Source organism: Temnothorax longispinosus, chromosome 10 (assembly GCF_030848805.1).
Source record: "Temnothorax longispinosus isolate EJ_2023e chromosome 10, Tlon_JGU_v1, whole genome shotgun sequence".
NCBI lineage: Eukaryota > Metazoa > Arthropoda > Insecta > Hymenoptera > Formicidae > Temnothorax > Temnothorax longispinosus.
In genome coordinates this window covers 10,732,704-10,757,875 of record NC_092367.1, presented here as the reverse complement: position 1 = coordinate 10,757,875, position 25,172 = coordinate 10,732,704, and the positions used below count along the sequence as shown (strand labels likewise).

Sequence of the window (25,172 nt, the reverse complement as noted above, 5' to 3'; positions counted from 1 at the left end):
TCGCCAACGCCGTACGCCTATTGGTCAAATTTTCGTTACACTTTTCGTGTCGCACAATCGAACTTACTACCGTACCAAAGAAGTTTCACTTCCGTTACACTTTTTCGTGTCGCGAATCGAACTCACTACCGTGCCTAAAGAAGTTTCACTTCAAAATATTTATTGGAAATATCGCTTGGAACGCTACGGGATGTGGCGAGATGGGCAGGAAATAATCTCTTCTAGTTATTTCAACACTCTGAGTACACTATTTATTCTATATCACACTTTGTATCTTAAACCGTAATCGACGTCTGAACACGACCGTGATCGAGACTCTTCTGAGCACCCAAGATGCCCGCACGCACACGTGGCGCTTCGCGCCACGCCACCAACCGGAAGCTGCCCTCTGGAAGGGCGGGAGCTCATCGCTCGTTCAAAGCTTTTTTCACAATACTCCCTTCCTTTGTGCGAGCGATCCATGGTCCCTTTCTAAGTTTCCTCTTTATCTGAAACATAACAAGAATTAGTTATCAAGTAAAATTAATCTAGAGAACTTTGTTCAAACTCTATATTCATTATCTTGTCTCTTAGATATGCAAATGCTTTTAAAGGTAAAGGTTTTTGTCATAATGTCTGCCACATTTTTTTTGGTCTCAATCCATTCGACTTTCACCTTCTCTTGATCAACACATTGCTTGATAAAATCTCCATGAGTGTCAGCCATATGTTTTCTGTTTCCAGTTTCTTCTCTTTAGCTACTTGTCATTGGCTCTTCATATGTTGAAGACTCTCTATGTAATGATGCCAGAAGACATTGATTCAATATCTTCTATATAACTTTATACATCCAAATCTCTTTATTTGCTCAAAATGACAACTCGTTTCTGATGAAGACTTCTTCAACGGGATCTCTCACTCTATACACTTTTATGTGGAGATCTGTTGTACGCATGCACAGCAGCGTCAACTGCCAACTCCCACAAACTCTTTGGTAATCCCAAGTCGAACATGTATGTTCTTACTTTCTCTTGCAACGTTCTGTTGAACCTTTCTGCAACTCCATTGTGTTCCGGAGTGTACAGTGGTACAAATATTGCTTCTATCTTTTCTCTTTTCACTATTTCTTTAAATACACCTCCCGTGAATTCCTTGCCTTGGTCTGACTTCACGTAGCATAACTTTTCTTCTTTTCCTAGTAGATTTCTGACGGATATTAGATATTTTTCTAGAGCCTCTCCCGATTCATCTTTCGTCTTCAAAGAGTAGGCTTTCGCTAATCTAGAGTCGTCTATAAAGATGATTATAAACCTCTTTTGTCCTGGATAGGATGTAGGTTTTATTGGACACATGATGTCCCTATGTATTACCTGTAGTGGTCTCTGTGCTCTATTTCTATTTTCTTTAAACGGCAGTTTTGTCATCTTTGCCATTATACAGACTTTACACTTTAATATGGAGTTATCAAACTTAACATTCACTAATCTCTTTTCTACTTTTTGTAATTATCTTTGATAGTTTAACGATGCATGACCTAATCTAGCATGCCATAACATTGCCTCATTTATTTTCTCTAATTTCTTTACTTTTTCAATTACTGAGCTTTCACACATTTCTTCTATATTCTCTATTGTCTGTATATCCTTTTACTTAATGACTTGCTCGAGTTCAGCATTGTTGTGTTCTATATTTTCGTTCACATTTGCGAGCTCTCCTTTATTCTCCCTCCCAATCGCAAAGCCAACATTATCTCTCTCATCTAACTCTTCCTCCGAAATTGATAATTCATTGTTCTGAATGTTTGCTTGCGATTGTTCAGAAAGCTCGCACTGTGGAACAATTTCTGCTCTACATCGATACACAGCACATTCTACATTATCATTATCCTCTATATTATTATTTTTTACCTCAAATTGTATAATCTAATTTAGTTTCTCATAAATTCTTTCAAAAACTATTTTATTTGTCAGTTTATTGTAAACTTTAAACAATTTATCATCTAAATAAATACTGAACCCTGCATCAGCCAATTTTCTTAGAGATAATAAATTTTCGGATACTTCCTTTGTTGCAATTACATTTGTTAATTTAATGACTCTCTTGTCTTTTTCATTTGTTATCAACAAAAGATCTCCTTTACCATCTATTGAAATGTCTGCAAGCTCATTTTTATTTGCACATTTAATAACTCTATCTCTACATTTTTCAAAATTTGACATAATAATATTCTTATTCACAATATAATCCGTAGCACCCGAATCAGCAATAAAATTGACTAACTCTTTTGAACTATCTCTATCTTCTATTAATTTAACCATACATTATTTACCTTCTTTTGATTCTCCTTCATCTGCTGTTTTCGTTGGTATAGGTTTCTTGACGTTTTGTATCTTGGTTATTTTCCCTTTATTATTTACTCTCTTAGTGCCTTTTTGATCAAATTTACCCTTTTTATTAACGGTTTTATTTAAATACCTTTTTCCTCTAAATCTATTCGCCTGGGTTCCAGCATTCGGACAACTATTACTCTTGTGACCTCGTATCTCCTGACAGTAATAACAGAACCAGGCCTCTGACTCCGCTAGTAGGCAGTCCTTTGCCATATGACCTATTCGGTTGCATCTGTAGCACTTCATCTGTCTAGTATTTTCTTCTGCGGCAGCCCTCTGTACTTTAATTTCAGGTTTCTCTGTTTTCTCTTCAATCTTACTTTTAGTCTCTGCCTCTAACTGCATCATAAAAGATTTTATTTCATCTATGTTTATTTCTTTAAGATTAGTTTGTCTTCTAATCAAATCTACATTCCTCAGCTCTGGTACATTAATTGACACAGCCTGATAAAATGCAGATCTAATCTTTTGTTCTGTGAGAGTTACCGCATCTTCACATGATTCATATTCTCTAATTATTGAATCAAAGCGTTCGCAAAAATCACTTACTTTTTTATCTTTTCTCATTTTGATTTGATAAAGTCTAGCTCGTACCGATGCATGAGTAACATTTATTTCACTCTTTTTATATCCTCTTAGTTTCTTTAAAATTTCTTTCGGATCTTTTTCATGTAAGATCCTTTTATGATAATTTTCATCTAAATGATTAATTTATTATATCTCTAACTAGACTTTTTCTCTTAGCAACTTTTAATTCAGAAAGATTTTCTGGACTTTCAATGTTTGAATCTATTACATCTAACAAATCGTTATTCATTAACTCGGATTTTAAATAATCCATCCAAAGATCAAAGTTGGATTTTTGCGTCATCTTATATTCTCTTCTAATATGCAACCTTTGATTGTTTAATTCCACTTCTAAAGTTTTTTTAATTGTCTCTAAACTTCTATCTTTTTCGGCTGAACAGACTGTTGTTTCATCTAACTTTCTCTTTTTAAACTCTACTTCTAATTCTTTAACCGTTTGTGTCCTGTTTTTTACTGAACTTTGCGTATTTTTATTGCTTGCCTCTAAAAGGATTATTTAAGTTTTACTCTCTCTTTTTCGAGATTCGCAAGGAAGACTTCTATCATATTTTCTATCATTGAATTAGCTTGGGCCATAACTTTTTCCAGTGTTTTCAACGACGCCTCTAATTTATTAGATACTGCATCTATCTTCACTACTGGTTGTTCCTGTTTTTCATATAACATTCGACTTCCTATAGGTAGTATATGGCGATCTTCTACCCATGCTCTGGTTAAAGTTACATCTTCTCTAATTTTCGGCATCTTTTTGCGTTTTGGTATTGCACCACTTCCTTTAGACTCGTTCTTTTTTTCTTTTTTTTTCTATACAAAGTTTAAAAAATGCACACACACACACACACATATACACACACAACATATATATATATTATATATATTATAATAATCTTTTTAGATTGCATTATTTAAAAAAAAAAACTCTCACCTCTATCTTTTCTTACTGTCTCCTCGCTATCTCTCTCTCTTTCTATTACTGTGACAATACTGTCTTCGCTATCATAGTCTACTAAAGCGTCTTAATTTTCTCCCTTCGTCGAAAGATTCTCTGTCTCTTTTTCCATCTTTATCGGGATTTAAATATCAATTAAACATTAGCATTTCTCTTTTGACAAGATAAAACCAACATTCATACAATTGACAGATAATAATTTACAATTTCTATCACCAAATTTCTTTCAGCGACAAAATAAAAACACAATGCTTATGAGGCTATATAGAACGCACTGCAATTCACAACAGCCCCAAAGCGAGAAACCACGCGCCTCTGCAGAGCTATCTGTACGCGCACACCACTCTCCGTTGCAATCCCCAGCACTGCTGAAAAGATCTATGGGAGCTCGGGTTGATCACGCACGCGCACGGGGCCCATACAAATTTACGCGGCTTCCCTGTATAATCAAGCTACACCGCACAATAAGTCCTGCTCAATTACCGACCCGATACATATCGATTAAAAAAAAAAATAAACTCATATAGAGTTATATAGAGTTTTTATACATACGCATACACATACATATACATGTATCGTAATCTAGCCATCTAGCATACGCATACATTTACATGTATCGTAATCTAGCCATCTAGCATCGATGCCATATTATTAGTCGAAATCGATTATGTGTTTGTGCGCGCCCAGCAACAAGTTCCGCGCGTTGAAAAACAAATGACTCGCGCCGTTCGCGATCGGACTTGCACTCGCACGTCGCCGGCTTGTTACCAAGCGGCATCTTTCTATCTCTTTCTATTGTACATATCCTCTTTAAATTTCATCATTCTCTACTTCTATCAAATAGCAAAAGACTTTGTCTTCTTCTAACGGCATTTATCGAACGTTCTTGTTAGCTGGGAATTTCTACTTCTGTACTATACCTTATCTCTATCTCTCAAAAGACAAAAAGAATTTGTCTCCTTCTAACTTCTAACGGCATTTAACGAACGTTCTTATTAGCTGGGAATTCTCTCGTTTTGCTCGTCAGCAACGAGGAATATTATTTACTTACCCTCTAATCTTCTAGATGCTTCTATCTCTTTTTCTTATGCCTTTCGCCGGCGTCTCACACACTTCGTACGCACGTTCGTGTTACGTTCCTCACGCAGGGGAATCGTGCCCTGGGCCCATAACCTGTTGGAAATATCACTTGGAACGCTACGGGATGTGGCGAGATGGGCAGGAAATAATCTCTTCTAGTTATTTCAACACTCTGAGTACACTATTTATTCTATATCACACTTTGTATCTTAAACCGTAATCGACGTCTGAACACGACCGTGATCGAGACTCTTCTGTGCACCCAAGATGCCCGCACGCACACGTGGCGCTTCGCGCCACGCCACCAACCGAAAGCTGCCTTTTGGAAGGGCGGGAGCTCATCGCTCGTTCAAAGCTCTTTTTACAATAATATTTTTTGAGAAAAATTTTGTTGAAAAATTTTTTTTAATATTAATTCTAAATTTGTTTATTTACTTCCCCTACATGTATGTAAAGTTTCATAAAAATCAGAATTTTCGAGTTCACGAAGTTCCTTTGTTAGTTTATTTTTCGAGCGGCAATTATCTATAGAATTAAATGAACAAAGAGAAAGATTTTATCAAGCCTATGGAAACACGATATAAAGGAAAAAAAATGAATTTTATGATAAAACTGGATTTTGTGCTAATGATTTGTATTGATTCTTGATTGAGGACGACGATATTAAACTGCCGCGAGCAAAGAAAAAAATTTATTATTTCTTACCAATTTCTTCACAAAATGTAATTGATTTCATTTCTTTTAAACAAAAATTCATATCTGCTAAATTTTTGTTAAAATATCGTTATTTTAAAATTATACTTTGAAATAAAGCTGAATTTGGTTCTAAAATGGCTCAATCTTCGATAAAAAATAATTTTCGATGCAAGGGAAACGAACGATTGGTACTGCTGTGCTATGGAGTCACACACTTATCATGATTCACTAACGGAACTTAATAATTATTAAAAATTTGATTTTGTTGCACTGTGTAATTATTTGATATAATGTTTATGCAATTATGGTTTTTAAAATATTCTATTACATCACAATTCTGAAAAATTTGACAAAAATTATATAAAAAGAGCTGATTTATTATATTATAACTGCAATATAAAACATGCTAATAAATAAAAGTTTTATTCCATTCAGAGTGAAAAATCTCTGTTTATTGACAAAACGATTGACAACAGAGGGTGCGGTCTACTTGACGCTACAAATGCTTCGAAACATTTTTTTTCTCTTTTCTTTCAATGAAGAAAGAAGGAGAAGAAGAACGCTCTAAAGCATTTGTAGCATCAAGTGGACCGCAGCCAGAATTGTATGTTTACATTGCATTGCTAATAATTAGTGTTTCCTGGTAAGGTAGATGATACAGTGAGATATCATGTTCAACACGAAATGACTGTAATATAGAGTCATACCGCTCAACATTGTAATACTCTAAATATCTGCGTGTAAAATATGCTCATAAGGAGAGGATACAGTTGACTCACCGATTTTGATTCTCTTACAGATCTACATCGAAAATAAGTTTAGAATTTGGAACCTACGCTGTACAATTATTTTTTTATTTTGTTATTTTTATTTCTCTTTTAACTATTTAATATATGTAGATGCGTAGAATCCTTAATTATTAGAGAGTCGGAGTAAATAATTGTTTAGCTTTATATGTAATTAATTTATTCTGAGCAGTTATAAAATGAGATTAGGCAAAGAATGGATATAGTTATGACAAACGAGATTATGCAAGGAATAGATATAATATTATTGTTACGTCCAGGCTGACATTGAGACCGTGACTCCTCGAATTGCTCTCACACGCACTCACTCACACTCGCGCACTCGCGGAAGTAACGACACGTTTATTAATTAACGAACGAATTTATTTATTAAAGGGAACACCAGAGAACACGTCAAAACAGTTTAAAAGCCGAGGTTCTTAAAAGGCTCCGCTATTAAAACAGCAGCCCGTTGTCAAGGGGACGCTTCGCGACTTCTGCGGAATGACCGCTTGCTTCAGCTCAGAGTTAGTCGACTGACTCGCGGACGAAAAGCGTACCGGGCGGGACGCACGCAACACTGCCCTCCCTCTCTAGATCGTCCCGACAATCAGTGAGGCAACTTGCTGCATAACTTCTCGGGAGGCCAACTGCTTCTGGACGGTTTCCTGCCCTCCTCGTGCTGCTGCAGCGAGTTACCGGGCTCCATCCACTCTAGTCTCCGCAACAGGTCCTCTTCAAGCTTCTCCTTATAGAGCTGGCCAGGCTCTCATGACGAGACTTCGCTTGTCCCCTGCCTTCTGCCGCCCGTGCTCTTCTTCCCTTTTGAGTCTTGCGCGCTTGGGTCTTTTTTCTTCGGGATCAGAGGGGGAAATACTTCCATGGACCCATCGCTCTAAGAGCTCTCGGTCCCCTGCCTCGGCATTCGCCCTTAATCTCACGGGAAAACCACGGCCAAAAACCGTGAGAGAGGCAGTCCAGAAAGCTTCCAGGAGAAACTTCCAGCAGAATTTCCTTTTCACATACTTTAGGTCTATGCTTGGTGTTAATATCTGCAACAGAACATTTAAAAACATAGAAAAATCGAACAAAAACTAATTAGCGACTTCCTTAAAATAACTAAAGTACGGGCTCAGACTCATGTCGGATCGAATTAACACTCAAACACGAAATCGGAAAATTATTCCCTTTCCTGGAAAGGAGCCAAGCGATCTGCATGAACAATTTTATTTTTATGACGAGGAGACTCCTGGATACAATACACAACATCACTAAGTCTTTTCACCACCCATAATCCTATCCAAGGACTTTGCAATTTCGGGGCCTTTCCCATAACTTGTCGAAGACTATAAAACTAGACTTTCTGTCTTGGTTCGAAAAACACTCGTCTAGAACGTCGATAATACCAGGATTTAACGTTTTTGGATCTAATTTGAAGATGATGTCTAGCAAACTGATGGATAAGATCCAATCTGTTTCTCAGATTGGATATATATTCCACCTCTCCATCTTTCTCTTTCGTCAACAAGGGTGGGCTTTCTCTAAGAAAATCCAAAGTTAAACGCAGATCTTGTCCTAGATACATCTCCGCCGGAGTTACTCCAGTGGTTTCGTGTTTTGAAGAACGAAAAGCTAACAAGTACAAAGGAATCCACCGATCCCAATCTTTTTGACTTCCGCAAATAAACTTTGCCAAATAATCTAAGATAGTACGGTGCTGACGCTCGACCTGCCCGTCTGATTGTGGGTGAAGAGGGGTCGTACCGAGTTTTCCTAATCCCCATCAGGGAAGTCATTTCCTGGAAAAGCCGGGACTCAAAGTTTCTTCCTTGGTTTGTATGCAATTCCAAAGGAACTCCATGCCAGGAAATACTTGATCTACCAGGGATCTTGCTACCGTACTGGCTGTTTTATTTTTTAAAGGGATAGCCTCTAGCCATCTAATTAAGCTGTCGACTACCACCAAAAGATATTTATTTCTGTCCCAAGAAGTAGTCAAGGGACTTAAAATATCCACCTGTATCTTTTCGAAGGAAACTCTCACATTATAGATCTGTAAGGAAGATTTTTCCTTGCCAATAGGGCCTTTCTTAGCGACGCAAATCTTGAAGGTAGCACTCCATCTCTCTACGTCCTTCTTACAAGTGGCCCAATAAAAACGTTTTCCAGAGAATCTTCTGTAACGTTTTATTTATACCAAAATTATCTTAAGGAGGGAAAGAAAGACAAATTGTATGCCTTATTCGTAGACCTAAAAGCGGCATTTGACAAGGTGGAAAGAGAGCAATTATGGAAGATCTTGAGGGAAAATGAAATAGCTGAAGAACTTATAAGGAGAATAGAAGCAATATATGATGTAACTGAAGTTGCAATAAGAACAAAACAGGGCCTGACGGAGAACTTCAGGATAACAAAAGGAGTCAGACAGGGTTGTGTAATGAGTCCACTCCTATTTAATTTGTATATAGCGGACATTAGAAAAGAGCTAGAGGAAAGAAAGATAGGAGGCGTAAAGTTAGGAAACACTAGAGTATGGTCGCTAGAATATGCGGATTATATGGTGTTCGTAGCAAAGAATAGAACAGCACTGTTAGACATGATGGACACAATAAAGAGGTTTCTAAAACGGAGGAAAATGATATTATGTACCAATAAAACAAAAATGTTAGTGTTTAACAAAGAAAGTAGGGAGAAGAAAGAGAAATGGAAATGGGGAGAAAAGGAGATAGAAGAGAAATAAACAAAACAATTTCCGTCGCCAGCAAATAATTCAAAATAAGTCGTTTTATTTTCGACCCAACTGGCCAAATAGATGGCAGGCTCTCAGTATCGTTTTGTAAGGCATTTAGAAACACGCATCAAAGAACATCGATGTGATATCAGGAAAAATGTAGATAATCATTCTGTTGTGAGCAAACACTATCACTTGCACACAATCATGATTTCAAGTGGCAGCATCCGAAAATTTTATACAAAGAAAAACATTTCAAAAAAAGAAAAGTTTCGGAAATGTTTTTCATTAAAAAACATGATTGCACAATCAATTTACAAAACGATACTGAGAGCCTGCCATCTATTTACAACCGTGTCATTGGCATTACTTAGTCGGCCCTGTATATTCGGTTCTGCTCGTTTTTCCACCAGAGCGCCATTTGCTATCCGCGGATTACGTTTGACAACTTTATTTCGACTTTGACTGTCTTACTGTTCGGACGTTGTGCCTCGATATGGCTGGTGATGTTTTGATTTTACCGTTTGTTTTGGAACGCATAAGAATTGTAAGCTTTTAACTAATTTTTACAGTGTTAATTGATTTTATTGTTTTTGACTAGCGCGATATTGTAATGATTTTGTATAGTTTTTCTATTGTTAAATGTATTATTTTCTCTTTTGTTTAGTTTTGCGTTTGTCTTGACGTTGTCAGGACACCACGTCAACGATGCAATTAAGTTTGTTATGCGGATCGGTGTAACTTGAATTAAAGCACTTGACAAGGACCGAAATTCGGTCGAAACGTCGGGCAATCTTGTTTCAATTGGCCAGTTGGGTCGAAAATAAAACGACTTATTTTGAGATAGAAGAGGTTAGGACTTTTAAATATTTAGGTTTCGTGTTTAATAATAGAGGGAATTGCAAAGATCACATTAAGGAATTAGTTAGGAAAGGTAGGATTGCGGTAAATAGGACGTGGGGTCTAGGAGAACGGATCTGTAAAGATGATTTCATAAGGAGAGGGAGTTTGTTTAATTACCTAGTCCAGAGTGTAATGTCATATGGGGTGGAAATTTGGGGATGGAAAAAAAAAGGACTTGGAAAAAATTATGCTGGATTACGCAAGATGGGTTTTCAATTTAAAGTTCTGTACCCCAAGATACCTAATGTCATCGGAACTGGGGTTGAGAAAGCTTAGGATAGGATGGGGAGGAAGGGCAATGGGATATGAGGAAAAAATTAGGGAAATGGATGAGAGCAGATGGGTCAAGAAATGTTGGATAGAGAAAGAGAAAAACAAATGGAAGACAGATATGGTAGAGAGAGAGAAGAACTGTAATAGGAGAAGGACTGTAATAGAAACGGGTGGGGAGTGGAAGCAGTTGAGTCGTTAAGGAGAGAAAGGAGAAACTTAGGGGAAGATATTAAATTAAGAGACTGGGAGATACAGAGGCAAGTATAAGAGAATAATATAATAGAGTCGAAGTATAATAGGAAGTATAAAGAGTTAGAGAGAGACGGAAATAGACAGGAATATCTAAGGATGGCAAACATAGATAAACAGATCGAAGGGGATAGTATCAGATCCCTGATAAATCTGAGATGTGGTAACATCGAATCGGAGAACATGTATTGGTGAGGGGAAGAGAAAAAAATAATATCCGCGACATAAAAGGGCATCTCGAAATTATATTGGTACGGTACATATTTTTCGGGCTCCCTTGATTGATTATTATCACTGTCGGAGTTACAACAAAGATTTTTACCAAGAGAGCCGCAAGAAATCATCAAAATTCGGAAAAGGCCTATTGTAAATAATTACCAATATTTGTTAATGTTGGGTGTGTCTTACGCGTTTGAATAGCGCGCGTGTTAGTGTGTGTGCGCAGTATGGATATGACGGCGGTGCTCTTGTTCGTTTTCCGGTTCCTGTGTGCTCGGTTTTTTCCGTTATTTGTCCGAACATCTGAATCATCTGAAACTTTTACCCGAGGAAGTTTCTTCTGTCAAATTTAGACACGTGTCTCATCGAGAGTTCACTCGACATTTTTTGCTTGTTTCGCCGTTTACGTCCTTTACTCGTTTGCAAACACCAAAAACTTAACAAAAAACTTAATTTTACCTCGACGTTCTCTTTCAGCGACTAAAGCACAAGAAGCGAAGAAAACTTCGTCTTGCGTTCAAGTTATGGGCCCAAGCACGATTTTCTCGGTGCTTTAGTGAGTTGTCGAGCGGCGGAAAGTATACGCGTGTGTGGTGTCGGTCATATATTGGGGGCTCGTATAAGTTTTTGTCAGTGTTCGCAAACGAATAAGGGAGGTGAACAGTGAAACAAGCAAACATGTCGAGTGAACTATCGACGAGACACGTATCTAAATTTGACGGAACAAATCTCCTTGGAAGTTTCAGATGATTGAGGTGTTCATCGCGTACGATATCTTCGATGCCGTGAAAGGTAATAGAATTATGCCGGCAAACAGTGCGTTGGCGGAAGGCAAAATATGGATCAAAGATAATGCGAGGACTGTGTTTGTCATATCCTTGTCGATGGAATATACTCAGCTCGAGTGTCTTCGAGTGTCTCCTGACATATTCTACTGCAAAAGAGATGTGGGATAAACTTGGAACGATTTACGCGCATAAGTCGGCCTTGAACAGACAACTATTAACGCAGCGGTTTCATGAGTATCGCATGGAAGCGACGGACACAGTAGTGCAGCACATGGCCAAGGTGCAAAATATAGCAAGATAGCTCATGAATCTCGGAGAAAACGTCTCGGATGTTAATGGCAAAATATTGGCGAGCTTAACGGCGAATTTTTTGGCCTTTCGGCCGAGGGATAGCGTTGATCCTGATAGGAAGACGGTCAAAGACTACGAAAAAGAAATCCGGTTAAACGCTGATACGAGAGATGTGCGTTAGCTGCGATGAAGATCAACAAAGTGACTAGTTTTAAAGACTCTAAAATTAAGGACAAAGGCGAAAAGAAGAAGCGTCGAGATAAAAAGGACGTTGAGTGCTATTGCTGTTGGCCAGGCCAAGGGGCATTACGCGCGATTGCCCTTAACATAAATAAAAAAAGTGACCGCGGCGAGGACGACTCGCAAGATTGCGCGTTTGTACTAACATATGCAGAGAGTTAACATAAGCGCGTACCTTGGCGAAAATAAGAAGCTTTATAAAGCGTTGACAACCGTTCGATGAGGGTTTTTAAGAGTTTATACGCTTTCAAACTTTGTAAGAACGCTTACACAATGCCGTTAGGTTTAAATGCTTTTAAAACATTTATCAAATACGGTATATATAACGTTTCGTGAAAGTTCTGCAATGTTGAGGAGACGCTTTTCAGAGCACGTTTAGTAAACGCTGATTTACTTTCGTGCAGAGTTTCTTGTCAGACTTTTCAAACGTTTAGCAAATGCTTTTCCCAACGCTGTAAGACAAGTGTTTTTCCTCTGTTCAGCAAATACTTTTTCAATGCGGCGAATTATAGGGCGTTTACGCAAACGGCTTGGAAACGCCTAAGAAACGCTTTTCCCGACGCTGTAATACGAGCGTTTTCCCTCCATTCAGCAATCGCTCTTCCAACAACGCCGCTAGGCGGCGCATCTTTTTCGCATTTAAAATACATCCAACCGTGTATATAAGCAGACCCCCTGTAAGGCGAAAAGTAGATTCGATTTCGAAATCTCTATTATCATTAATAAAAATTATTCTTCTAACGACAAGAGTAAACGCTTGTTAAACGCTCGATAGAAGCTGCATGCAGTTTCCAATGATAAAAGTAGGCTGCGGTCTACTTGGCGCTACAAATGCTTTGAAACGTTCTTCTTCTCCTTCTTTTTTCATTGGAAGAAAGGAGAAGAGGAATGCTTCGAAGCATTTGTAGCTTCAAGTGGACCGTAGTTGTAAACGCTTAAATGTTTAACAAAGGACCTATAAATGTTTTAAAGAACTCTCAGCAAATCGTCATACGTCATGTAAATTATGTGCAAACTCTCAAAAACGCTATGTACAAACGCCTTTCAAACGCTGCAGTGTGCGAATTTTCGCTCTATGAAATCTTTACTGACCGTTTCCAAACTCTCAACGAACTTCCGCAAACGCTCACGTAAACGCCAAAGAAACGTTCACGAAACTTCTCATTTCCGCCAGGGTAGAGATGAAGCGCGGTCGGTACAAGGGGCCATCTAGTGACCAAAGGCACGAATTGCTCGGTGTCGATCAAAAAGACGTTTGGTACATCGACAGTAGTTGCTCGAAACACGTCACGTTTCGAAAAGACTGATTCGCGGAGTTCCGTCAGAAGAGAGACGGCTGCACAATATCGCGATAATGGAGAGTGTATTGTCACCGGTGAAGGAACTGTGAATGTGGACAATGAGTAGTGTGTGGCGGTAAGCCCGCATTGAGAACGTTTTGTATGTGCCAGATGTTCGAAAAAATTTATTTTTGGTTGGCACTTTGAGAGGTTACTTAGTGTTTCGCGAGAACGATACATTGGTGATGCGCGACGACGAAGTCATTGCAACTGGCGTATAGCAGTCAAATGAAATATGTAGACTATTCTCCCGCGTAAAAATACCGGTGTGTGTCAACGAAGCTATCGTGTCCAATAACTAGTCTGAGAGTCTGGCATGAGCGCCTCGGACATTTGAACAAAGGTGCATTAAATGAACTGATGAGTAAAGACCTCGTAAGCAGCACTGATAAGAGTAACTTTTTCTGTGATGTTTGCCAACTTGGGAAATCACACAAATTACCGTTTAATAAAACTGTTGAAAAAGTGAGTAGGTGGCCGGGCGAGTTTATTTATAGTAATGCGTGCGGGCCAATGTCGACGGAGTTGATAAGAGGTGCGAAGTTCTTTGTGGTGTTCTAGGACAATGCCTCAGGCTTTAGAAACGTGTTTTTTTGAAGACATAAATCATACGAGAGTTTTAAAATATTCGAACGTGCATCTACAAATAAATTTGGGCGAGTTATGAAGATTGCATAGTGACAACGGTCAAATACTGCAATAATGGAGTACATGCAGGGATTAAACACGAGACGAGTGGTCCGTACACTCCCGAACAAAATGGTAAGGCAAAGAGAGACAACAGGACGATGTGGAGTGCAAACGATGATGCAGGCAAATATCGAGCTACCTTTGTGGGCGGAGGCAGTAAACACCGCAATGTACAGGATGCTTCTGCAACATACACATCAGTATGTTGGGTTGCCTATCTGTTTACCGGGGCAAGCTTTACTCGACTTACAGAATAAGATCAGAATGCAAGTTCGGCGTAAAGTGGCAAAAGGGATATTAGTTTTTACAACTCTGTGATATAGAGTATAATTATAAAATTTAATAATATAAATAAAATTAATACAAATAACAACCTAGATACAATTTAAGGAACAAATTTGAACAAAATTTATTTTTAATCTTAAAATATGCTTACAATAAATGTTCTACGTAACTACCATTTTGTTCTAAATATAAAGCGATTCTACACATAAAATTTTCTCTTACTCGTTCGAGCATGAGAAGAGTGATCTTTGCACACGCGTTGCGAATTCAATTTCTCAGAGTTTCCGTATTTTCCGGCAGAGTTTGATACACTTTACTTTGTAAGAAGCCCCATGCGAAAAAATCCATAGGTGTGAGATCCGGGGAGCGTGGTGGCTACTTCTGATGACCACGAAGTCTGATCCATCTCCTGAGAAATTTTTGATTTAAAACGTTTCTTACTGTCCATCCTAGTAGCTAATCTTTTTTTTCTGTAAATGGCATCATGAATGACGGAAATTTCGCAAAGATTGCTCTAAAATGTTTCGTCAAAACACAACAGTTTTGTTAGAATAAAATTTTTAAATAATGTTTGTAAAAAATTAGATAAATGTGCAATGTTTCATGTTTTATGTAAAACATTTCTACATTATAATTTAAAAATAATTGTATTGTATTTTTATGAGCATATATGGATTAATTGTTGGTATGTTAAATTCAGCAAAAATTGATTCATACCTGGAGGGCGCAATTAATTTTGAAATAGAAATATGCATGGCACCCTGGTGGCCACCACTCGTTGAACGCGACGCATTAGCATCTTAGAGCGGTGGCCGCCAGTTGAGGGGCCCAGACTGGTGGCTCGTATAATGCCACGGCGCTGACCGTCCTCGCGTAAAGTCGGCAAACACGCCCACTTGCCCCTCCCAGGTTCGGCAACAGCCTGCAGAGGCTGTTGGCCACACCTATTGCCCTGGGAGTAAGGCGAGCGAAGTCCGATTGTAACCGTTGTGTGTCCGTTTCCTACTGTGTCCGATTGTCACTGTGTCCAATTGATTCAACCTGATGTGTTCGATTTATTCTGTGCGCAACTGGGATCTCCCCGACCTGACGTGTCCTAGTGAAAAGGAGCTATCAAAGAGGTGCTCAAGGCTCACGAGAAAAACAACACGTGACAGATAACACCCAGAGATCATGAAAAAAGGACGATTGTTATAAGATGGAGGTTTAAGGTAATTCAAGGAATAGATGGAAGTGCGCTGCGGTTGTGTGCCAGAAGCTTTCTTCAGGAGAAAAGAGTGGACTACAAGACCTCACCGTAGTTCGTTACGACGTATTGCAAGTACTGTTGGCGATAGTCACCCATGAGAACCTCGAGATGGTTCAATTTGGTACAGCATTTCTATATGGTGAACTAGAAGAGGAGATTCATATAGAACTGCCAGCAAGTCTGAAAAACGAAAACAATGCCAGTGAAGTAGTGTGTTGGTTAAAGAAATCGCTATATGGACTAAAACTAGCCCCGCGGTGCTAGAATCGCAAATTTCGTGATTTTTTGAAACGGTTTAAGTTCAAGTAAACAGATGCTGACGAGTGCATCTTTTATAATAATTATCAGCGATATATCTTGCGCTGTTTGTTGACGATGGTCTCGTAGCGTGCAAATCAAAAAGTGTTAGACATAATTATCGAAAACTTAAGAAGTACGTTTGACATCTAAAGAACTTAAGAAGTACATTTGACTCTCAGTGACTGTAGTAGCTTTGACGGGTTGCAATTGATTCGAGATAGAGAAAGAAAAACAATGTTCCTGCATCACAGTGCATACACGCAGAAAATTCTCGAAAGATTTGGTATGAATGATGCAAAAGTAGTATCTGTTCCAGCAGATCCTTATGTAATACTAGAGCCCGTAGAATCTGAAGAAAAGGAGTTGTCTAATGTACTATATCGCGAAGCAATCGGATCGCTTATGTTTCTTGCTACTGTATCGCGTCCACATATAACATATACGGTCAATATCGCCAGTAAATTTTTAAATAATTCCAGAGAAAGTTGGTGAGCGGTAAAGAGAATTTTTGTATTTCTAGTCGCTACGAAAAATGTAGGTATAATGTATCAAAGCGGCAAAAGCGAATCAGACTTAATATATATAATAGGATTTTCAGATACTGATTATGCAAGAGATCTTGAGGCGCGGTATTCCACAACGGGCTATATATCTAAGGGGATCTATACACGTACAAGTTTGACTCGCAAGTCCGGCTCGGCGAGCTTGATTCGCGAGCCGGACTCGAACGTTTTTTCACCATACACGAAAGGAAAATGTCCGAATTTGGCTCATCTGACGCCAAGCCCAGCTCGTGACATCCCACCCACGCACGAGTAAAAACCGAACCGAGCCGGGGTTACGAACCAAACGCGTACCTGTATAGACCCCCTAAGGCTGCGTTCGGAAACTTTACCCGGGGGCATCCGCCGAGACTCACGCTGTTCGGAAACGTTCGGGTCGTACTAGTATGACAGAGATGAAGTCGTTTAGAAACTTCACCCGGGTGCACCTCAGAAGGAAAATTTTTTACCCTGAAATTTAAGGGTGAATGCGAGTAACTTATTAATTACATTTGGCGGAATTTTTAAACTGTAGCAATGGAGTTTCTTTTTCTATGGAACTGTTTGCCATTTTCCTGCTTTTGATACTTATTGTTAGTATTATCTAAAAGTTAAGGCTCCTGGGTAGTCACCGCGGCCATATTGAATTTCTTGCTATCGAGGCGAGAAATTACCCTATTTTAGGTTGCGGTAAATTCCAAGTTGCGGTAAATAAAAAGACATTTCAATAAAAAAATTACTATAAATCGTTTCAGCACACTTCTAAAATTTAACGGATACTATTCTTTTCCTTCGACAATAAACAAACAGCCATAAAACGAAGCTTAAACATACGGAAAAACAAGGCGTTTGACGACTATCGAAAGGAGTGGAGAATATTCCTTCCGCTATGTATTTCTTGCAAATCTTACCGTACGTTAAATTTTACGAGTTTCACAAATACGTTAAACGTTATAGCACAAGTACAGAGCAATAATAAAGAAATTTAACGCAACGCAAAATAGGTTGTCAACATGTCACAAAGGACAGAATTCTCCATTGAAGAGAGTTCTTATTTCTGCCGCGACGGTATTGCCACCGTCAACACAGAGTTCTCAGCTCAGGGACCAGGAGCCTTAACTTGGATTTTTTCTTTTTCCTTTTGGAATAGTGTTTCGTCTCTATAAGATTGTCGAATTCATTTCTATTAAATATAACATTTATTTTGTTATCCCAATTCTTTATCTGATGAAGGCAAAGTTGTTCTTGATGAATTGGTAATATTAGCATCCAAAGAACTAGTTTTCGAGAGATCTTTATTTATTTCCAGTTCTAATCCAATTGTTATATCAAGCAAGATGCTTTTAATAGTATAACGATTATCTAAAACGAGGGTATATATGTATAGTATGGGGTTGTATTTGTCCTATTTCTTTTGATATAGTTACTCATATCTCATTACGCTTGGATATAATTTTACCATGGCTTGTTACAATTTCTCGCACATAGTAGAGAAGTACGCTTGATGGCTTCTTCGTTTAATACACGTGGTCTTCCTCGTTGAAGTGTCATATTTTAATAAACAAATTTTTATTTTTCACTTGTCCACTTGCACAAATTTTCACTTTTACTGTCCACTTTTACTCGAAACTTCTTTTTAGCGAAACGGACTTGCAAGACTAAACGACAACGTAGCTAAGAGAGGTTCTCTTGATAGATTGTTTACGAAACTATAGAAATCTCTCTTATACAGTTTAATTTCCTTAGGAAAATATATCGGAAAATATGGAAGATACGGAAAAAGATTTGAGACAAAAGTTGTAGGATATAAAAAAAGACAGATGATGAAAATATGGATACTTAACCTTGAGTGACCTTTTTAAGGCCAGGTTAATGTGATTGTTGTTTTTTTAAATAGGACCCTTAATTTTTATTGCATATTTTTATAGTCCTTGTCGAAACGTTTTCAAAATACTATAATAAAGCTTTCTTTTATTAAGAATTTCCTGAGATATTTTACATTTTGTCGTGATACTTTTAATATAAAATATGAAATATCAGTATTTACTTTTTGATGACTTTACCTTGATACTTTTATACGTAAAATAATGAAAGAAATCGATTATTTTAAAAAATGAAACAAAAAATTATTTTAAAAAATTTGATTGCATTTTGTGGATGCATTTAATTTTACAAAATTCCAAATGTAAAAATTAATATTATTATTCAATTTATTTCATTATTCTACGTATAAAAGTATGAAGGTAAAGTCATCGAAAAGTGAATACTTTACAAGATATTTCATATTTTATATTAAAAATATCTTGACAAAATTTAAAATATCTCAGGAAATTTTTAATAAAGGAGAGTTATAGTGCTTTGAAAATGTCTCGACAATAGTTATAAAAATATGCAATACAAAAATGGGGGGTTTGTAAGAGTTTTAGTTATATTTTTAAATCTGCCGCTCGTACTGGTGCTATTCCGCGATATTCAGTGTGATCAACGAGACATCTGTGGATGATAGAGAGAGTTAAGAAGAAGACAAGCATGACGAACGAAGCTGGGAGGACAGAAGCAAGCGAGCGATTAAAGCAAGACGTTGTAAAAATGAGTTATAAGAGCGAAAGCAAAAAAAGCATTATTAAAAGGCTCTAACAAATTTCAGAAGTGGGATAAAAGTTCAGATCCTGTAAGTTCGAACCTCGTGAATTACGTGCCTAGAACCGGTCCACGAGTTTATGTATTATGTGACGATTCGAGGTTAAGGCGACAATCTTCTAGAAAGTAACGATATCCGACATCGAGAAGTGATTATGGCGGACAACGAAACAAAGAAGAGTCCGCAGGATTTTACGATTGGTATTCTGAAGCAGAAATTTAAGCAGTTAGGCTTGAGTACGAGCGGAAATAAACCTGAGTTGATAGGCAGAATAATGCAGGCAGATCAAGAAGGAACGTGGATGAACGAAGACAATGAAATGGCGAGCCCGTCGCAGAATAATCAGGAATTAGCGACGATATCTCCGACGTCCCAGGTAACCGGAAATGTGGAGAAAGGTCAGTACTACCGGTCGAAACGGGAAGACTTGATTATGCTCAGGAACTCGAATTTATGCGACTTGAAAAACTATTGAGGGAACGAGCATTAGATCTTATGAGGCGTGAAAATGAGCTTTTGAGAAACGCGTCTCCCCGTTCACATGATTCTGAACGCGTAGCTAAATCGCAAATCAATATTAAAACAATTGGCGAGCTGCTAGGCGAATTTACAGGTATTGATTCCAACTTCGAGCAATGGGCAAGGCAGCTACGTTTTCTGTGTGAGACTTACGAACTCGATGATAATACCGCAAAGATTTTACTCTGATCTCGACTTAAAGGCAAAGTGCAAAATAAATTGGCTGCACTCCAAACCTGAGTTGCTACAAATAATACTCGATGATTTTTTAAAAGAGATGAAAGCGATGTTCGATTGTCGACCAAATAAAATCGATTTGCGTAAACAATTCGAGGCACGCATGTGGCAGCTCAGCAAAAGTTTTCATGACTATTATCATGACAAAATTATTAAAGCGAATCGGATACCTATAGCAGCAGATGAGATTATGGATTATGTTATTGACGGCATTCCTGATCGTCAGTTGCAGAATCAATCACGGATGCAAAATTTCTTGTTTATGGCAGAGTTAATGCAGTCTTTTAAGAAAATCACCTTACGCACCGATACGAATGTCAGGCAGGGAGCAAAGATGACCACTGACAAAAGTCTTCAAGTCAAAGAGGGCGAACGAGGAAGTTCAACAACCATCCAATGTGGTATAACTGCAGCAAAACCGGCCACATAGCCGTCGATTGCAAGCAGCCCAAACGCGAACGGGGATCCTGCTTCAACTGCGGAGCAATAGGACATGCAGCGAAAGATTGCCCTAAGAAAGAGGAGAAAAAAGAAGTGGTCAATGTCGACAGCATTGCAGAGGAGACTGATTTTCAAAAGAATGTCGAATATCAGATAAGCTATGAAAGTAATAATTATATTTATTCCCTACGTACTTTGTTGGACACTGGAAGTCCTATTAGTTTTATAAAGGAACAGTTCGTCAAACACTTTAATATTCAAAGAGACAATCGCTTAGTTAATAAATTTTGTGGAATTAATTAATTGCAATTTATTGTTAAGGAATCTATAGTCGCTAATATTACGTTAAATGATCATACCAAAGAGAACGTTACGTTATTAGTTGTGCCTAACGATACGATGATATCATGCGTTGTTCTGGGTCGTGATGTTCTTAAGTTATTATAGTTAGTTTTATCTGACAGAAATGTAGAGGAAGAAAAAGAAACAGTTAATGCAATTATGAATATAGATGTCAAAACATCGACTACTAAAGACATAGATTCCTTAAAAATAAATCCTGATATACCTAATGAAATTAAGACAGAGTTGAGAAGATTATATATTACGCATTATGTAGAACCGTTACGACCAGAAATGCCTGAACCTAAAAGCGAACTTAAGTTAAGTCTAAATAATCCACATCCTTTCCATTTCCAGCCTAGATGCATGTCTTATACAGAGAAAGAACAATTACGTGTAATGTTAGACGATTTGAGGGCTAAAAATGTAATCCGATCCAGCAAATCCGAATTCGCTTCTCCAATTATCTTGGTGAAAAAGAAAATTGGCGAGCCTCGTATGTGCGTTGACTATCGTTTTCTAAATAAGATTTTAGCCAGGGATAATCATCCTTTACCACTCATCAAAGATCAGCTTATGCTCCTAAATAACAAGAAATATTTTAGCCGGCTAGATTTAAGAAACGGATTTTTCCATATTACTATGTCGCCCGAATCAATTAAATATATCGCTATTGTTACTGCACTAGGATATTTCGAATATTTAAAAATGCCTTCTGGATTGAAGGTCGGGCCGCCCAGATTTCAACGATTTATTTACGAAATATTCAAAGAATTAATAGACTCTGGAGATGTAGTGATATACCTAGATGATATCTTGATAATGTCAGAGACGTCGGAGCGTCACTTAGCAATCTTGAAACGAGTTTTTCAATTATTAGTGCTTAATAAATTGGAAAACTAAGATTAGACAAATCTGAATTTCTTGCCACTAAAATAGACTATTTAGGATATACCGTCTCTAGAGAATAAATACAGCCCACCATGAGTGGCATATCAGCAGCTGAAGACTATCTCATACCCCGAAACACAAAAGACGTGCATAGGTTTCTCGGATTAAGCTCTAATTTTCGGAAGTTTATTGAAGGATTCACAGTCACTGCTAAACCTCTATGATCTACTTAGGGCTAATACTTCCTTTAGATTCGGTAATAAGGAATTAGAAGCTTTTGAGGCTATAAAATCTAAACTCATCTCATCTCCGTTATTAGCAATATACAATTCTATAGACATCACTAAACTACATTGTGACGCGAGTTCCTTAAGATTCGGTGCAATTTTTATGCAACGTAAATCAGATTTAAAGTTCCATCCAGTATTCTACTTCTTTAAACAAACTTCCGAGGTGGAAAGTCGCTATCGGGGGGATCACGTGATCGCACGCGGAGGAAAGTCAGGAATTTCTCGCTCGCGTGTGAATCAGGTGAAAATCAGAAAATAACAGCAGTGGGCCTCCACAGAAAGATCAGGAATTGGAGAGAAAGTACTGCAGAACGATAGGAAATAAAGGCAGCAGAATTGGAAGGGAAAGGAAGGAGAAAAGAGGCAAGGAAGTTTCCAACAAAATTCCAGGTTAGATTGCAACGTGGTCAGAAGGTGACGGCGGAAACAGGTAGGAAGAAGAGAGGGAAGCCAGGAGGTGAGTCAAGCGACACCTGAGGCTAGATAACTGGCCGATAAGGTAGGAATATTATAAAGTAACCGAAAGTAAAAGAGGGTCGATAATTCAAAAAGTGATAAATGAATACAGGAAACGGACAGGAAAAGAAGGCGGCTTAATCGGCGAAGAAGAAACAGAAGGAGAAGAGAAAAGGAACAATTGTTGAATTTTTAAGAGAGAGATCTGGAAGCGTCGGGATATCAGAGATATCAATAAGCACAAGGAAAAGAGAAGAAGAGGAAAGAGCAGAAGCGGAGAGAGAATTACTAAGAAAGTTTGAAAAAGCGAGGAAATTATACAGATCTCCAGTCAAGAAGAAAGATACAGGAGTCTGCTCAGAGGAAGACAAAGAAATAGGGGAAGAAATAAAGGTGCTAACGGAAATTATAAGAGAGATAAAAGAGGAACTCAAAAGAACGCGGGAGGAGCTAAAAGATCTGAAAGAACAGTGGAAAAGAAAGGAAGACGACTGGAAAGAAAAGATAAAGGCGGTGGAGAACAAGATTGAGAATATAGTCACGGGAGGAGATGGGAGCCCTACAGGAGAAAATAAGGAAACTAGAATTGCAGGAAGAAATAAGAGAGAGAAAGGAAAAGAGGAACAATATTGTGATAAAAGGATGGGAGGTCGCACAGAGAGACTCACTGGAAAAGGCGGTGGAGGAAATGTTGAAGAAGGAGCTTTACGCTGATGTAACAGTAGCAGAAGCTTTCTGGACAAGAAGAGGAACAAATATGGTTACAGCAAAGCTGAAGGATAAAGAACAAAAAAGGATAGTTGTGATTAAGAAGAACAACTTAAAAAGGAAAAACATAATTATTGACAACGATCTAACCTGGAAAAAAAGGCAGATACAGTGGGAAATTCGTCTGATAGCAGAAACAGAGTTTGGAAAAGAGTTTGGCATATACAGACGACATAGTACTAGTTGCGAAAGATGCGAACGAAATGAAAGAAATGCTGAGGAGCTTTGCGAAATTTTTAGAAAAAAAAGGACTTAATCTTAAGTGTGGAAAAGTAAAAAATGATGATATTTAGAAAGACAGGAGGAAGGAAAAAAAAGGAGAATTGGCTCTGGAATGGTAGGGAAATAGAAGAAGTAAATCAGTTTAAATATTTAGGTTACACGTTACAAAGGAATAATAGACCAGATAGATACATAAAAGAAACGGTTAGGAAGGCCATAAGTGCTATGAAACAGGTATGGGGAATAGGACAAAGAAAATTCGCGAAAGATTTCAGGAGAAGGATATGGATGTTTAATCACCTAGTAAAGAGCATTTTAATGTACGGAGCGGAAATATGGAAGTGGAATGAATATGCGGTAGTAGAAAGATGTCAGGATAAATATATAAAATAATCGTTAGGTTTAGATTGGAATACACCGACCCAGGTAGCAAGGTGACGTTAATAATATGACGTCAATAATTTGTCATTTTTTGGGTAAGTACGTCATTTTACCAACTTAAGACGTATAAATGTCGTGACTTTTTTGACGAAATAATAACTATAATCGTAAAATGACCTCATTATAACGTACCATTGATGTCATTTGTATAACCATAAAAACACTTTGACAATTTAACCAAACTATAACGTCCAAGTAACGTTAGATTAGTGCCTATTTAATGACGTTAGTTATTTATCCATTGTACAACGTATCTGAGACGTCAGAATTTCGACCAATAAAAGACGTTAGTTAAATCACTTTAATACGACGTACCTGAGACATCAGACTTTAGACTAATAAAAGATAAATTCAATTTTTTTATTGCTCGACTACCTGGCTAAATTTATACATAAGTGCACAACGTTTCGGCTCACGGTTAGAGCCCTTATCAAGTGCCGTCTGAAATATATGAACATCGCGATATAACACATAAGAAATATAAATTAGAAATTAGTCATAAAAACAGAGAGCATTACCTAATCATCAAAAAGACTCGTCATATGTTAATCAAGACCTCCTTGCGTTCATGGGAATGTCCCAGCATGGTCACAAAGCACAAACTACGGGAAATTACTCATATAAAACCAATATACAAAGAGAGAAATGCGACAATCAATTCTTACGTGTCTTAAATATTAAAATTCCACCACCAAGCATCTTAAGTAATCTTATCTTGAGACTCTCCGATATGCGATGTTATGTGAGTGGAAATACTCAGGAGACTGAACGCTAACGAGAAAAAGAATCAAGGAGTCAAAAGGTTGCCAAGAGAAATAACAAATATAAACAATTAAACTGACGAGATGACGCCGTCGTATACTGCGTTTAGATTATCTGTATCTCTCTGAAGATTAATAATGTTGTTGTGTTTCTTTATAAAAAACATTTCAGCTATCTTTCTCTTTTTCGTATTACACTCCTTGTGTAAAATCTTAGGTTCAGACTACTTGAAATTATGGTTATTGTGTAATCTATGTTTGCCCACAACAGAGTGATTACTGAAATGCTTCTTGATGTCATTGCAATGCTCCTTAATTCTAGTCTCGAGATGTCTCTTAGTTTGCTCTATGTAAGAAGCCTCGCAGCTTCCACATTCAATCTGATAAACAATATTGGTTTCTTTGTTTTTTGTCAATCTATCCTTACCCCTTTTGATAATTGTGTTCAGCTTCTTCGGTATCGTGTATAATACTTCAAGTCCGACATTTTTTAAGGTACGACATATGCCCTCGCTTAAGCCCTTAATATACGGGATCACTATATGATTACGCGTGTCGAAGGAAACATCTGAGAAATCATCGCCACTATCTTTTCT

General features: G+C 37.8%; 1 protein-coding gene, 1 long non-coding RNA gene and 1 pseudogene across 5 annotated transcripts in view; 1 reads left to right on the top strand and 2 right to left on the bottom strand.

Annotated features, from left to right (window-relative positions):
• The window catches only part of LOC139821092 (uncharacterized), a 71,082-nt gene that overhangs the window by 23,813 nt on the left and 22,097 nt on the right, over positions 1-25,172 (top strand). The gene's annotated exons all lie outside the window — the stretch shown is intronic.
• LOC139821096 (uncharacterized) lies at positions 226-24,681 on the bottom strand. 3 transcript variants are annotated; one of them, XR_011734179.1, is made up of 8 exons: positions 24,481-24,681; positions 24,334-24,417; positions 16,883-17,038; positions 15,773-15,905; positions 15,194-15,572; positions 14,699-14,885; positions 4,958-7,519; positions 226-488 (listed from the first exon to the last, which is right to left on the bottom strand). It is a non-coding gene; the product is annotated as an uncharacterized lncRNA (long non-coding RNA). The 3 variants fall into 3 exon arrangements; XR_011734181.1 differs by lacking the exons at positions 14,699-14,885; positions 15,194-15,572; positions 15,773-15,905; positions 16,883-17,038; XR_011734180.1 differs by lacking the exons at positions 14,699-14,885; positions 15,194-15,572; positions 15,773-15,905; positions 16,883-17,038 and having other exon boundaries at positions 24,334-24,681.
• On the bottom strand, positions 495-3,798 carry LOC139821095 (uncharacterized; annotated as a pseudogene).